This window comes from Labrus bergylta, chromosome 8 (genome assembly GCF_963930695.1).
Source record: "Labrus bergylta chromosome 8, fLabBer1.1, whole genome shotgun sequence".
Lineage (NCBI taxonomy): Eukaryota > Metazoa > Chordata > Actinopteri > Labriformes > Labridae > Labrus > Labrus bergylta.
Genome location: NC_089202.1, coordinates 30,971,767 through 30,978,742, shown reverse-complemented (window position 1 = coordinate 30,978,742; position 6,976 = coordinate 30,971,767). Strand labels below are relative to the sequence as shown.

Below are 6,976 nucleotides of genomic sequence, written 5' to 3'. Positions count from 1 at the left end.
CATTTCAAAAAGGAACAACACAGGTATAAGGTCAATAAATACTGCAGGCAGTCTCCTGTACATGAAACATTGCCAATGTTTTAAACAACTTAGTGTGCAGGAGTTATCCTGCAATAGAAATATTTAGCGCCTTGTGGCCGTAGTATCCTTCTTACTCATAAGACCTTTAAAGCATCAGCAAAGAGCGATGATAGTTGCAGAACGAGGTCACAGAGACCATCAGCAATCAGTACAATAACATCTAAACTATCAGAAAAGATGAAACTGTCACTGTTTCTAACAGAAACCCTATCTTTATAGTTTAAGATTAGCTTATAGGTTTTGTTTTTATCCTTTGGAAAAGTGAGAGTACACTTAAACGACAACATGTTAACATATTGTTGTTCTTATCATCGATGGATCTTCAGTATTTTATCACAGCGGCATCAGTAGCCTTCAGCAGTCGGCCCTGCAGAGCAAAGTTTATCATTCTGAACTCTGAGCTGCAGGCAGTGCATACCAAACATGCATCGACACACACACACACACACACACACACACACACACACACACACACACACATACAGCAGGGGCGATTGTAGAGTATGTCGGGGCCCGAGGCAAAACTTGATTGGGGGCCCCTCCAATCAGTGTTCATCACCATTAAGTCCTCCTCTTTTTTCTTTAGTTTTCATTGAAAAATGCATGTGATGTTTAGCAGGGCATGGAAAGAGAGTGCCATCAGATGGGGCCCCTCTTAGGGAGGTTCCGACAGTCAAATTTGTGAACAGGGTTGCCACTATATCAGAATTTCAAACTTTTCAGGATTTCATTCTATAAAAAATCTGATTATATTGATATACCTGCTGTGACACATGTATCTGTGATCTTATTCTTTAGGTCACTTCTCAAAGCTCATGACTCCAGGAGGGTAGAACAAAGACCGACCAGTAAAAATCAAGAGCTTTGCCTTCAGGCTCACAAAACCATTACAGTGGCAGAGTTTTTGAACATTTTAGACAGTTTACAGCAGATTGATGATGCTATTTTTGATCGACTCAAGCACCTGTTTTGTTAAAGCTTCAGAACTTTTCGATGCTATCAGTCATTAAAATAACAGAGAACGTATCGTTGAACATTTTGACCTTATTGTCTTTATTGCTCCTTTTACTTTATCCTCAGAATAACAGTCTAAACATGAGCACAGCTAATTACTATGATTTTAACGACTTTAATGATGATAATCGTTAACAGAGCCATGTTATGAATTAAAGATATGAACGTTTTAAACAATACATCAACAACAGCTGCTCTGCTGTGTTGAAAATGTGTAGAGACAGATGTTTCAGTTTTTTTCAGTCCATCTATGGCAAACTGTGGGAGTGTATATCAGGCCTGTGCGATTACGTCCAGATCAAAACCTGACAGACACAAGGCTATAAATCTGATCTAAAGAATGCATCTGTATGTTTCTGTTTTTGTGCACGCCTCACTTTGAATCTTGAAACTCTGAGCCATCCGACCCCTGAGAGTATAAAGGTCAGGAGCCGTGAGAGCAGCATCAGATAGTGTTGAGACCGTAGAAACAGAGATAATAGATGTGAGAATGGAGATGTTAAGAGTGACAGGACGGATGATCTCATGAAGAACAGGACAGATTGAACAGATTGCAGACGCTCTGCAGAAGAAGGGAGGTGTGATATCATATCACCATGAGTCAATGTGCAGAGATCAAAACACCTCTCAGCGCTGTAAAGCTCCCTCACTGTGTCACAGACTCTGCAGATCCGACTGAGTGACATCACCCGTCTGTTCCTGCAGACGGGTGACACTCCAGGAACTGCAGGATTTTACACTTTCCGCTTGATCCGACATAACATCACTTTTGATTTCAGTCTGTTTCATAACCAGTTACAAACTCCTCACAGGAGCCTTAACTGCTTTAAGACAGTGAGTGATTAAAATTGTGAAATGAACTGAATCAAATCAAAATTATTTTTTTTCAGTCAGTACCTCATCGTCACCATCATGATGTTTTGTGCATCTTGCTCTCCTTCCATATAACATAAACAGATTCATTACTTGACAACCCTGGGTTTACTTTGTTTTGCATCATTCAGTTCCACCTTCTAAACGTCAGATTGGATCTCAGGCTCAATGGATGAACAATAAGACGTAAAAAAGCCGGTTTCTAGTGTGAATGTCACGTCTGTCACCTTGTGGCCACATGGACGGAGTTTCCTGGGTGATGGTGAGTGGATTGTTTTTGTGAAGTAAATTAAATCAAATGAAATCTGAAGGATTAATTCATGCTGAAGTCAGCTGCACAGAGATATATTTAAGGCCCTATAGGAGTGTTACGTAATGAGCTCTGTTTCATGTTTAAGACGTTGAATCAGAAACAGATGACCTGCAGATGTGGGGGGTGGGGTCTGTCATTGGGGGAGTTTACAGTGCATTCAGTCTCTGAAGCCTCTGAGGGTCCACATTTGATCTTTTCTTACACTGAGCAGAGCTGCCTGAAGTACGGAAGCTCAACCAGGACAAAAACCGAGTTTGTTTGTTATCTACTTTAAAAGTTGAAATACTCCTTGAGGGCCTGCGTCCAAAGATGGCTGTTTGCATTTACAGCACTCTCGGTTGAACAGAGCACACACAACGATGTCACTTCCCCCTCACTGACCAATCAAAATTATCAAAGGGGCGGGACTTCTGATATCAGGAGAGAACATCAAGTGTAGAGCTGCTGATGTCAGGACATGACTCCTTTACATCTTTTTCTTGGGGAAATGTTGTTTAATTAAAGCAAATTTTAAACACACAGAGCTAAAACACACCTAACAGACATTACAGAGGGAAGCAGAAATTAACTTCCTAACCTAGCAACAATGAGCCTCCATACAATCTGGTCACTAACAAAACTCTGGACAGTCTGGGCACTTATGAGCCTGCATACAGTCTGGATGCTAATGAGCCCCCATACAGTCCATACAGTCTTTACAGTCTGGTCACTAATGAGCCCCCATATAGTCCGCATAGTCTTTACAGTCTGGTCACTAATGAGCCCCCGTACAGTCCGTACAGTCTTTACAGTCTGGTCACTAACGAGCCCCCATACAGTCCGTACAGTCTTTACAGTCTGGTCACTAACAAGCCCCCGTACAGTCCGTACAGTCTTTACAGTCTGGTCACTAACGAGCCTCCATACAGTCCGTACAGTCTTTACAGTCTGGTCACTAACGAGCCTCCATACAGTCTGGCTCTCTGGCTTCACTCAGAAAGTATTTCTCTGCAGTTTTTCATCAGGCAACACAAAGACAGTGTGGAGTGAAACAAGACAAGGACGCACAGCTCAGCACCAAAGTGTTCAGAAGAGTCCGAGCAAAGAGAGAGAGAGAGAGAGAGAGAGAGAGAGAGAGAGAGAGAGAGAGAGAGAGCGAGAGAGAGAGAGAGAGAGAGAGAGAGAGAGAGAGAGAGCGAGAGAGAGAGCGAGAGAGAGAGAGAGAAACATGTGAAAGATTCCTGCATGTGTTTCACATCCAAATGTAAATGTGAAAAACTGAGCATGAGGACATTTGATACAGATGGATAACAGACTTTGCACTACATGCAACATCCTTCCTATAGCTGACTGAATTAAGAACTGTATGGTATATCTTTAAAACAGAAATGGTCACACAATTATTTAATGAAAATTATTTAAATAACCGATTAATCCTTTCAGTATTAACAACAAAATGTAAACATTTGCTGCTTTGAGATTCTTCTAAATTTGAGGATTTGTTGATTTTCTGCTTCTCTATGTTGAAATAATGATTTTTAAATTAAGAAGTCCGATTATGTCATGGAATCCGACCTCTACGACTATCGAATAACGGCTAAAATGGCCCATCTTAATTTTTTCTTTAATTTATTTTGACAGCTTGACACGTCTTAAAATATCCTTTGGGGGTCTGTGGAGTTGTAATGTGCAATTTCAACTTGCTTAGGACATTTAAATGCACCGACAGAAAAGAGCGAAATAATCTCCTGCTTCAGCCTCACATGCACTTTGTGTCAAACCTGGATAAAAAAACCAGCAGAATTGTCCTTTCACTATAAATTGACTTATTTCTGGTCAGGAGTCGGCTCTCCCTCTTTCACAGACAGCAGATTTTACAGACTGACAGAAACCATTTACAGTGATCAGTAATTAAAGCTGAGTGCTAATAAATACGGGCTGTGCAGCACGACAGATTTATGTCTCAATCATGTTTCTTCACAGTGATAAATCAAGAGAGGGTTCAAGCTTCAAATTTCAGCCCTTAAAGTTAAACACTTCCAGAAAGAGAGGAGCGGGAAGAGAGAACAATATCTGCAGATAGAAGATCAGAACATGCTCAAAAAGACGAGGATAAAAAACACTCATCTCACAACTATGATCAGCTTTTTGTAACTTGCAGATTTTAAGTGCAAATGTGAAAAATATGAAGGAATATATATGAAAAAGGAAGGATTAACAAGGCGATAGGATTCTTATTAACAAAGCAACACCAAATATCACAACTACAACCAAAAACACATGCTAAAAAACATCCATTGAATCAGCTTTTTGTTTATTTTAAAAAGACAAGAATCTTAAAAGTTGTATTAAAAGTATGCAAATGTGATCTACAGCGCAACAAAAAGGAAACAATATCAGTATCACACAAAACATCAATTTAAACAGATTTTTTGTGCCTTACAAAGGGACAACTTAAAGGCAAGAATCTAAAAAGGATCCACACACTTTATTAAAATATCCCAGGGATTTTAATTGCAAATCTCAAAGATCTTCTTCTGCAATGTCAGCTTTGGTTTGATTGGTTTTTGACAAAGCCTGAAGAAGATCTGTGAGATAATATATTATAATTCCTGAGAGCTCTTAATACAGAGCACGTTCACTCTGATGTTTGATCCAGCACCTGTGAATGTTGCTCTTTGGAGGTGCGTCCCTAACACGAAGAAGGCCAGGAGCACTTCACACCTTGATTTCTTTCTTACTCTGAAGAACAAACTAAAACTCTGAAGATCTAAAAAGTGTGTTTGGGAGCTCCTGACGCTCTGGATTGAAGCCACATGGATCTACATGAACCTTTAAAACAAACTCTACTCTGCACATTTAAAGGTGAGTCTGGTAGAAAAAGAAGCTGTGCTGTATGTTTTTCATTCATGCAGGAGTAAAGAGACACTTACAGATCTGCTGCTCTGCGTCCGCGCCCTCTGCACGCTCAACACACGAGTCCAGCCATGTAGGGAGGTGCAGGCTTGTTCCTGCAGGAGGAAACACCTCCCAGCTGTCCACTCCACCCACCCCCAAAGATCTGCATATACTGAGGAGGGTGGAGGAAAGAAATCCAGAACCAGTACCACAACATGAGAACTGCAGCTCACAGGAACAGTTTATTCTGGTTTGACTTTTTCTTGACTTTTGCCTCGGGAAGTAAAGTCCTTTTAGAGATTAACAGATTGTTTTCACACATGCACTCCTGAAAATGTCTAGATAACATCAGGAGGACGGCCCCTGAAATCCTCCTGATATGATTGTTCACACATGCACCTCACAGCAGGAGACTATCCCTGTCAGCCATAAGGGAGGGGCGGGGTCTAAGGAGGCAAGACATGAGGCAAAAGAACGACGCAGAATGTGTAATTGAAGAGAATCTCAATGTGATCTACAGAGAGGAGAAGAACATCCTGGAGAACAGGAAACATGCAGCAGCAGGTTGATTAGAGCACGGAAATGGTAGAGGTGGCGTGCAGACAGTCTATGGTCGTGCAGTGATCACAGGTGATTAAAGGTCACCACCCCCTCCCACTGGCCCCTCCCACTGGCTCCAGGTGAATTCTCCTGATTATATCCTGCTGTGTTCTCACATCAGCTCTACCTTTAATTTCCGCCTGGCAGGAAAAAGTCAGGGTAAAGTCGGAGTAAAGAATTCAGACATTTTGCGTTCACACATGCAGCTCAACCCGAAAAACTTCAGGAGTTTTGTGCGAGTGTGAAAACACTGAGAGTGTCCTCGCCAAGAGAGGGAGCAGCAGGACTTCACTGCTGCGAACATAAGACACAAACTTAAAGATATCAGAAAACGTGCATCATTGTTTTAAACATCTACAAGCTGCACACAAGTTATTGTATTATAATCACTTTCGACAGGTCCAGAGAGATCCAGACGACTTGACTAAGTAGAGAAGCAGCCTTTCATTTCCTTTGCCCAGTTCAACAAAGACGTTAGTGGAAATTCATTGGAATAATTCCTGGGCGAACAGTCAATAACCTCCCAGAATTTTGTTGAAAGAAAATCTGTACATGAGGCAGAGTGAGAGAGAGAGCTAACAGCAGCATGAATCGGAACTCATTTAAAGGGAAGACTATGCATTTTTTAGCTGACCTTTTTTTTTTAACATGTTTTGGGGCCTAAATGACAAATATGTTCCAATATGTTTGAATTTCTCCAGAAGATTCCTTCAGCTGGCTGCAGGGAAATGAGCTGTAACGGAGCTCAACAGTGACCGCTCCACTTTTTTGGCGGCTCTGTTTCTGGAAGTAAATTTCCACGTTCAAATCCTCCCTTGATTTTTCACAGAATCCTTTTATCAAGAGATTGTCGCCTGGAACCAAGACAGCCAGCTACCCCATTACTCGTGACTGTAGCACATTTAGTTCTGCACCAAAACTGAAAAGAAGGCAAAGGTACAAGACTGTGTACATCATTTTCGTCCGGAGTCAAGGAACTACCCATCCCATAATCCATTGCGAAGTATATCGTTTTTTTCTTAAATGTAACTTTACTCGTTGTTATCGTGTCGAGTCACAGCGAATAGCTTCCTCCATTCTTTTCTTTTTAATTTTTTTTTTGGGCTTCTTGTGGCCTTAAAAGGAGAGATAGGACAGTGGACAGAGCTGGAAATCAAGAAGAGTAAGGAATGAGGGGACTCGAAGCCTCCACACATGGGGCGTGCGCACCAACAACTT

General features: G+C 41.4%; 1 protein-coding gene across 3 annotated transcripts in view; it reads right to left on the bottom strand.

The window, feature by feature from the left end:
• Positions 1-5,275, bottom strand: part of col6a4a (collagen, type VI, alpha 4a) — a 62,413-nt gene extending 57,138 nt beyond the window's left edge. For 2 of the 3 annotated variants that reach the window (XM_065957573.1, XM_065957574.1), the window contains exon 1: positions 5,194-5,274. The gene's annotated coding sequence lies outside the window, so the exon portion shown is untranslated. Of the gene's footprint in view, positions 1-5,193 lie in introns of all 3 variants that reach the window. The other variant, XM_065957572.1, reaches the window with a different exon arrangement.
• Positions 5,276-6,976: the final 1,701 nt, after the last annotated feature.